Source organism: Saccopteryx leptura, chromosome 13, assembly GCF_036850995.1.
Source record: "Saccopteryx leptura isolate mSacLep1 chromosome 13, mSacLep1_pri_phased_curated, whole genome shotgun sequence".
Lineage (NCBI taxonomy): Eukaryota > Metazoa > Chordata > Mammalia > Chiroptera > Emballonuridae > Saccopteryx > Saccopteryx leptura.
The window spans coordinates 23,980,347-23,989,550 of record NC_089515.1 but is presented as its reverse complement, the minus strand read 5'-3'; positions in this window follow the sequence as shown (position 1 = coordinate 23,989,550).

Sequence of the window (9,204 nt, the reverse complement as noted above, 5' to 3'; positions counted from 1 at the left end):
GACGTTACCAGCTAAAGTTTACATACACAGCCTGCAGGTATGGGATTTGAACCTAGCTAGGGAGTGAGAGTGAAAGAGGGAGCACAGAAGCGTTCTTCCATCTTTCCGTTCCAGCTGAATCAGCTTCTCTTGCCAGTCAGGGTGGAAATGTTTGTCACAAGTAGGTGGAGAAGAATGTTGCTCTTTTTGGCCCTCAGGCTGGGCCTGGGGCAAGAGGAGCCCTTAGGCTGGTGGTTCTGGAGAACCCTGGTGGGGACTCCCAAGGGGCACTCACAGGGAAGAGCAGGGTGAGGGAGTTCCAGCCAAGGACATACTGCAGAGTTGACATGCGTGGCTACGGGGGCTGAGCTGCAGCAGCGCCCGGCAGCCCCAGGTGGGGAGTGGTCGGCTGGTGCAGGAGCCCAGGAGGAGTGTGGCTCTAGGGAGCCACCTGGATTGCTGTCTTCAGTAGTGGACACTCTTTGTAGCCGATGTGCCCATGAAGTGGTGCCCATGCTGGCTGCATGGTGCCCTGCTCTAACCACATATATACTCTCCACAAATTCTGACTTCAATGTTATTTTAAAATACTTGAAATAAAACAATTTGATTGGATTCTAAATCTATTATAGCGGTCTTCGGGTTACAACAGCCTCAACATAAGATGTTTCGAGTTTATGACACTCACTCCCATAAACACTTAAAAAAGTTGAAATGCGAATGTTTCGGCTTACGCCATTAGCATCGTACTTACAGACTACACGGGCGAACCAGTTTGGGTGCGTGTGGTAGAAGAATATGTAGTATATTATACAGTACAGTATATTTATGTCCTTTTCTCTTTTCTGTGGCTTAATTGTGTTTTTACGTTCCAGATGATTATTTTACAACTGTGTTAGGATAGGTAAGTGACTTATGCTAGGGTGTGTTTCAACTTACACCAAAATTCGAGTTATGTCACTGTTGTAGGAATAGAACTGTGTCGTAACCCGAGGACCCCCTGTATTCTCATCATTACAAGAATATTGGTTACAGTTATTGAAAGTAAAGGATGAGTGTTGGAGTGTGGTTTTTTTTTTAATTTTTCCATTTATTTGGGAGAAAGAGAGAGAGAAAGAAAGAGAGAGAGAGAGACAGAGGAAGGGAGAGGACAGGAGAGAGGAAGAGAAAGCACCATCGACTTATTCTTCCATTTAGTTGTGCACTCATTGGTTGCTTTTTGAATGTGCCCTGCCTGGGGTTCAAACCAGCGACCTTGGCATGCCGTAATGACGCTCTATCCACTGAGCACCTTTGCATACCATTCTGACTTGTAAAATTTTGAATGGTTGTAAAAATTAGTTTTAAATTTATCACCCATTTGGGCCAAGTCTTCCATGGGCGGTATTTATCAAATATTTGAAGAAATCATTATTAAAGAGCATCGAGGGGCTGGGTGGTGGGTAAAAAGGGTCAAAAGGTACAAACTTCAGTTATAAAATAAGTAAGTTTTAGGCTGTATGTACAGCATGGTGACTATAATTAATATACTGTATTATATATTTGAAAGTAGCAAGAGAATAAACCTTACAAGTTCTCATCATAAGGAAAAAAATGTGTAACCAGGTGAGCTGAAGGATGTTGACTTATTGTGGTGATCATTTTGCAATATAAACTTATCAAATCATTATGTTGTATACCTGAAATATAATATTATGTGTCAAGTAAAAAAAGAGCCTTGAGTAGGATCTGCCCATGGTCATTTCATTTTTTAAATTTTTTTGTGAGTGTGTGACAGAGATAGAGATGGACAGACAGACAGGAAGGGAGAGAAGAGAAGCATCAATTCTTCGTTGTGGCACCTTAGTTGTTCATTGATTGCTTTCTCATATGTGCCTTAACTGGGGGAGGGGGGGCTACAGCAGAGCGAGTGATTCCTTGCTCAAGCCAGCAATCTTGGGCTCAAGCTGGTGAGCGTGGCTCAAACCAGATGAGCCCATGTTCAAGTGGCAACCTCAGGGTTTTGAACCTGGGTCCTCCACGTCCCAGTCCAATGCTCTATCCACTGCGCCACTGCCTGGTCAGGCTGCCTGTGGTCATTTAAAAATCTGATGTTAAGAAGTTGTGCTTGGCCCTGGCCAGTTGGCTCAGCAGTAGAGCGTCAGCCCGATGTGGGGAAGTCCTGGGTTTGAATCCTGGTCAGGGCACACAGGAGAAGAGCCCATCTGCTTCTCCACCCTTCCCCCTCTCCTTCCTCTCTCTGTCTCTCTTCCTCTCTCACACAGCCAGGGCTCCATTGGAGCAAAGTTGGCCCGGGAGCTGAGGATGGCTCCATGGCCTCTGCCTCAGGTGCTAGAATGGCTCCAGCCGCAATGGAGCAACTGCCCAGATGGGCAGGACATCGCCCCCTGGTAGGCATGCCAGATGGATCCTGGTCGAGTGCATGTGGGAGTCTGTCTGACTGCCTCCTCCACTTCTAACTTTGGAAAAATACCCCCCCCCCCAAAAAAAAAAAAGTTGTGCTCACTGAAGTAAGCTCAAGTTTCTCATTTTAGGAAGACTGGGAGATTTTTTTTGGATGTTTTTATAATAATTCAGTATTTAATACCTTTCCTAATACTTCACACCACATCTTCCTTATAATTCTATAAGATAAAGAAGATATAATCATTTTCCCATGGGGATCTATATAGATGTCTCCAAATCCAACCCTCTGCTCCCCCCCCCCCCCCGCCCTTTGTGTGTCAATCAATGTCTTCAAGCTCTGGAATGTGGAAGTGAGGAACCTCTGCCCCTGAAGGGTGCAGGCCCTGTGAGGGAGACGGTGGGGGTGGCTCCTTGAGCAGCAACTGAGGCTGGAGTGGTATCAGTGCCCACAACAGGGACACAAGGCTGCAAGGGGGAGACTCCTTAGCCATCACCTCTTTACTTGTGCTGTCTCCGTCCTGGAATATCCTCCGTCCTCACTCTACCCACCCAAATCCACTTTATGTCCCTGCCCATGGGCTCAGTGTTTCTTTCTCTGAAGAGTTTGCTTTTTTCTTAGCAAGAAACCATGTTACAGAGTGGATAAGAGAAACCTACTGGCGGACCTGGGTTCCCGTTTCAACCCTGCCACAGACTAGCCAGGGACCTCGGGTACGTAATTTAACCCCTGGGTGCCGCAGTCTTTGCATCTGTGACATGGGGAAAATAAAAGAGCTTCCTTCTCAGGTTGTCTTGAGGATTCAGTGAGTTTAGCTCAGTGCCAGGTCCACAGCGAGCTCTCAGTAAATACTTACGACAACCTTGTGATAGTAAGAATTATCATCTCTGCACCTGAGCTTTACTTTGAAAATGTGTGTTAGTTTCTTATTGCTGCTGTAAAAAAATCACCACAACTTAGCGGTTTGAAACAACAGAAATTTATTCTCATTCATTTCTGGGGGTCAGGAGTCTGCCATGGGTCTCAATGAGTTAAGAATCAAGGAGTTGACTGCTGTGCTTTTTCTGGACGCTCCAGGGGAGAATCCACTTCCTGGCCTTCTCCAGCTTCTAGAAGACACTCACATTTCCTGGCTTGTGGTCCCACATCACTCCAAGCTCTGCTTCTGTCGTCACATCTCCTCTGACTCTGACCATACTGCCTCTCTCTTGTAAGGACACCGGTGATTACATGGAGCCCACCAGCTCATCTAGGATAGTCTCTCTGTCCCCAGGTTCTCAACATGATTACATCTGCAAAGTCACTTCTGGAGGTAACACATTCACAGGTCCTGGAGGTTAGGAGGTGGGCCTTGGGCCCATTATTCTATCTACTAGATGAGAGGTTGCTGGTGGTGCATTTAGCAGTCCTTTGTGTCATCTCCACCTCTCTCGCAGGGGTCCCCAAACTTTTTACACAGGGGGCCAGTTCACTGTCCCTCAGACCATTGGAGGGCTCCCACATACAGTGCTCCTCTCACTGACCACCAATGAGAGAGTTGCCCCTTCTGGAAGTGCAGCGGGAGCTGGATAAATGGCCTTAGGGGGCCAAATTGCGGCCCGCGGGCCGTAGTTTGGGGATGCCTGCTAGAGCATGGCTGCATGTAGATGAAAAGCAGGATGTCACAACCCTGCTCAAATTTTGTTTTTATTGATTGATTGATTTTAGAGAGAGAGAAACATTGATCTCTTCCTGTATGTGCCCTGACTGGGGGTTGAAACCACAACCTCTGTATATCAGGATGATGCTCTAACCAATGGAGCTATCCTGCCAGGGCTCAAAATTCTTGATGCATTGGCCACATTCTCACCCGCAGCACCACTGTGGGGTGTGCACCAGGCCCTTTGCCTGCAGCCCTCAGGAGTGCGGTCCTGGCACCCACCCCAGTGCTGCAGGAGTTAAGTATCAGGAAGTGCAGCATGCAAAGGGGGCCTCTGGGGAGCGGGTGCTGATCTTTAGGGAAATGTCCAATTTGCGTAGGAGAACACGAGTGGGTGGTGCTCAGGTGGGCTCTGCTGTCAACCAGCAGCTGCAGGAGCACCCAGAGAACAGCAGTGGAGGAGGTGGCAGCCATCATCTGTGAGATGTGGCTGCTGAGGCAGTTTGAGTACTGTCAGGCTGTGTTACCAGAGGTATTAGGTCTTCACCTAAGAAGGATACAGTGTTATTCCCTTCTGCATCAGCCAAACTATATTGGAGGTTGCATATTGTGGCAAAAAACAACAGTGCTCACCGAATAGTCCATGTGCCTCCTTATAATTCCCAGCTCTTTTTCCAGGTATGTTGGGACCATGGGGCTGAGTTCTGGCATAGACAACCCCCCCCCCCCCCGCCACCACACACACCTCTTATCATTTCCGCTGTTCTTTCTCTTCCTTGCCATCTGGACCCTGGATGCCAGCATAACTGATGCCTCTGTGCCCCACTCATTCCCATCAACACTCATCCTGACCTTCCAGCAACTGCTCATGGTACAACGGAGACACTTGGCCAATGCCAGCTGGAGGTGCTGCACTTAATGCCCCAACCAGGGGTGGTCAGGATTGGTAACAGACTCTCCACCTTTCTCCCTTTTGGGTTGGGAGGCCTCAGGGGCGTGAGCTCCCAGAGTTGCCCACAGCCATGACTGGCTGGCTCTGTACCCTATACTGCCGGTCTTCTCTTTCCGGTATGACTTCCCCCATTCCTGCCTGGTGCTTCCTGGGAGCATTTCCACTCTTATTCACTTCCTGGTCTCAGAATCTGGGGAATGCCATGTGTCCTGATGGTGGCATTTCAAGATGGGGAGCCCCCACCAGCTGGGTCCCCAAGTGACCAAAAGAGCCCTCCTCCCCCACCTTCCTGCCCTATTTACCTGCCTCAGACTTTGCCTGAATGATAGAGCTTTGTTAGGACACCAACATTTTGGTTGTGTTTTTACATCTGGGTCTAACCTGACTAATACAGAATGGACTGCTGTCTGTGTGTTACAAACGAGAGCACCCTGAGTCCATTCTGCCTCCTAAATACCTCTAATCTGCTGCTTCTCTTCACCTCCACCCTAATCCAAGCTCCATCAGCTCTTGTCTGCCTTGTGCTGTTCACACTGGCCCCTTAACAGGCCACTCCAGGCTGTGGCCAGTGTGATCTTTTCAAAGTGGACATTTGAGTAAATCACTACATACATAAATTCCTTTGATGGCTGAAATTTAAAAGCCTTCTCCAGGCCTGACCAGGCGGTGGCGCAATGGATAGAGCATCGGATTGGGATGTGGAAGACCCAGGTAGGGGACCCTGAGGTCGCCAGCTTGAGCACGGGCTTATCTGGTTTGAGCAAAAGCTCACCAGCTTGGACCCAAGGTCGCTGGCTCAAACAAGGGGTTACTCGGTCTGCTGAAGGCCCGCGGTCAAGGCACATATGAGAAAGCAATCAATGAACAACTAAGGTGTCGCAATGAAAAACTGATGATTGATGCTTCTCATCTCTCTTCATTCCTGTCTGTCTGTCCCTATCTATCCCTCTCTCTGACTCTCTCTCTGTCCCGGGCCTGTATGGACAGGTGAAGGCTGGCCCTGGGGCCACACTCCTCCCAGTGTCTGCTTTCCAGCTCACTTGCCTGCTTCCACTTCTTCAGGCAGGATAAACCCCTTCCACCTCAGGACCTTTGCACATGCTTAACACATTCTTAGCCTTCTTCTTCTCTTATTCTTCACCTGAGACATTTTTTGCTCATCCTTAGCTCTCAGCTTAATGGTCCCTTATTTAGAGAAGTTCTTGAACCTTCAGCTTAAAGGAGTCCTGCTGATATGGCTTTCATGGGCCCCTGGATAGCCTTCCTCTTCACAGCACTGATGACAAATGTAATTACTTGTCTTAGAGAGGTATGTTTGTTTAATATTAGGGGCTCCCATTAGACTGTAAAGACTGAAGGTTCGCATCTGTTTTGTTCACTGCTGTGTTCCCAATGCTCAGCACAGTGTGCCTGGGACATAGAGTGCTGAATAGGCCCTGGCCGGTTGGCTCAGTGGTAGAGCATCGGTCTGGCGTGCAGAAGTCCCGGGTTCGATTCCTGGCCAGGGCACACAGGAGAAGTGCCCATCTGCTTCTCCACCCCTCCCCCTCTCCTTCCTCTCTGTCTCTCTCTTCCCCTCCCACAGCCAAGGCTCCATTGGAGCAAAGATGATCCGGGTGCTGGGGATGGCTCCATGGCCTCTGCCTCAGGCACTAGAATGGCTCTGGTCGCAACAGAGCGACGCCCGGGATGGGCAGAGCATTGCCCCCTGGTGGGCGAGCCGGGTGGATCCCGGTCGGGCGCATGCGGGAGTCTGACTGCCTCCCCGTTTCCAGCTTCAGAAAAATACAAAAAAAAAGTGCTGAAAAAATGAATACGTGAATAAGGGAATAAAGGAAAGAAGTGAACCTTCTGTCTAGGTAGATTGGCGAGGAGGCAGGAATTCAGACACCACTATGAAACAGTCCTCAGTATTCTGGCTCTCGGCTTACCTCCAGGGTTCGGGTCTGTGAGCAGAGTGGGGAGGGCGTAAGAGCAGCTCCTCCTTCGCAGAAGGGCGGTGACAGCCACGGCAGGAGGGCTGGCGCGCGTGCTCGAAGCTCCCTGCTACCAAACAGCCACCGGCAAACCCGTCTTACCTCCGCTCTGCAACATCGGCCTTCTCAGACCATCTCCCATCATTCTTTCCTAGACCCTCAGGGACAGTCTCCCCATCCCACAGCCCTCTCTGCCCTCCCCGTTACAGCCGGGCAAGCAGAGGTAAGAGAGTTCATTTTATCTGGCCTCAAAGGGTTGGGCAGAGCTGAGCCCTCAGCCGAGAACTCCATCGTCTATGGCAGGGGTCCCCAAACTTTTTACACAGGGGGCCAATTCACTGTCCCTCAGACCATTGGAGGGCCGGACTATAAAAAAAACTATGAACAAATCCCTATGCACACTGCACATATCTTATTTTAAAGTAAAAAAACAAAATGGGAACAAATACAATATTTAAAATAAAGAACAAGTAAATTTAAATCAACAAACTGACCAGTATTTCAATGAGAACTATGCTCCTCTCACTGACCACCAATGAAAGAGGTGCCCCTTCCGGAAGTGCGGTGGGGGCCGGATAAATGGCCTCAGGGGGCCACATGCGGCCCGTGGGCCGTAGTTTGGGGACCCCTGGTCTATGAGGTCCTCGAAGTGACGCATGTTAGTGTGGACGCAATTCTTCCACTTTTATCATAGCCTTTAGGTCTTGGTGCCCTCACCCATAAAGGGATGCTGAAGGTCCCTCTCATATCCATATCCTAAATTGGGGCAGGCACCAAACCTCCCACCTTTCTTTTATAACCCTGGGTAGAGCCCAGGGACTTATACGAACAGTACAGAAATCTACCTATCTGCTCGGCCTGGACCGCTCTCTGTGTGAGCAGTACCCTGCCTTGGGCAGCTACCAATAACTATGATTTTCCCTCAGCCTTCCCTCTCCTGGCTCTCTCTGAAGCACTGGATTTATTGCTTATCCTTCCCCCATCTTGAAATTCACTCCTCCCTGGCATTCTTCAGGGCTCTTTGCCTCTGCGATGGCTCCTCTTTCTCCTTTGCTGCCTCTACAACTCGAAAGGTCTCGGTCCTTTCTCTCCTCACTCAAGCGCCTCTCCCTCGCTGGCCCTACCCTTTCCTGCAGCTCAGGCCTCACTGCCACTTGGGCGAACTGCAAGTATCAGCCCTTGTCCCTAACTTCCTTCAGAGTCAAGTCCAGGTCCTGAGCTAAACCTTCAAGGCTCCTGCCACACAAACTGCAGCTTCCTAGGCTTTCCGAGCGATAGGGGGATCTACAGAGACAGAGCTCATGTTGCCAGCACGTTTCTGCTTGCCCAGCTGGCCACATGTCTCCTAGAAGAGAGGCTCTCTGTCCACAGTGGGGTGAAGGGGGCCATCACCCGGAGTTTGCTGAGGCTTGGGGAATGAACTTGGGCACTCACAGTGGCTACTCTCCTGGGAGGGACAGTCTTCAGGTGCAGGTGGAAGCCTCCCACCTGTGTCCCTCTCTCCTGGGTGGGGGGTAGTGGCATATGCTGCTTCAGACAGCTCTCTCTCATAGGAGGTGAAAAAATCGTGGTGTGGATGGACAATGGCAAAGAGGATGTGGGGTTTGAAACCTCATTTGGGGGCCAAAGAGGGTGAGATTGCATTTGAGGGCCATCAAGGGCAGAGGATCCCAAGAATGTGCCACTGGATGGGGCTCTGGGGGTATTTCTTGGTGGGACTCATTTGGAGTGGGCGCTTCGGCTCCCTGGCTAAGGTCTGTTACTTTAGCCAGGCTGGCTGCACAGCCCTCTATCTGGTTGTTGGTTCACTAGCTCATGACCTGTCTCCCCTCTCAGACGGGAAGCTCCATTAAGATAGGCCCATGGCCCTGGCCGGTTAGCTCAGCGGTAGAGCGTCGGCCTAGCGTGCGGAGGACCCGGGTTCGATTCCCGGCCAGGGCACACAGGAGAAGCGCCCATTTGCTTCTCCACCCCTCCGCCGCACTTTCCTCTCTGTCTCTCTCTTCCCCTCCCGCAGCCAAGGCTCCATTGGAGCAAAGATGGCCCGGGCGCTGGGGATGGCTCTGTGGCCTCTGCCCCAGGCGCTAGAGTGGCTCTGGTCACAATATGGCGACCCCCAGGATGGGCAGAGCATCGCCCCCTGGTGGGCAGAGCGTCGCCCCATGGTGGGCGTGCCGGGTGGATCCCGGTCGGGCGCATGCGGGAGTCTGTCTGACTGTCTCTCCCCGTTTCCAGCTTCAGAAAAATGAAAAAA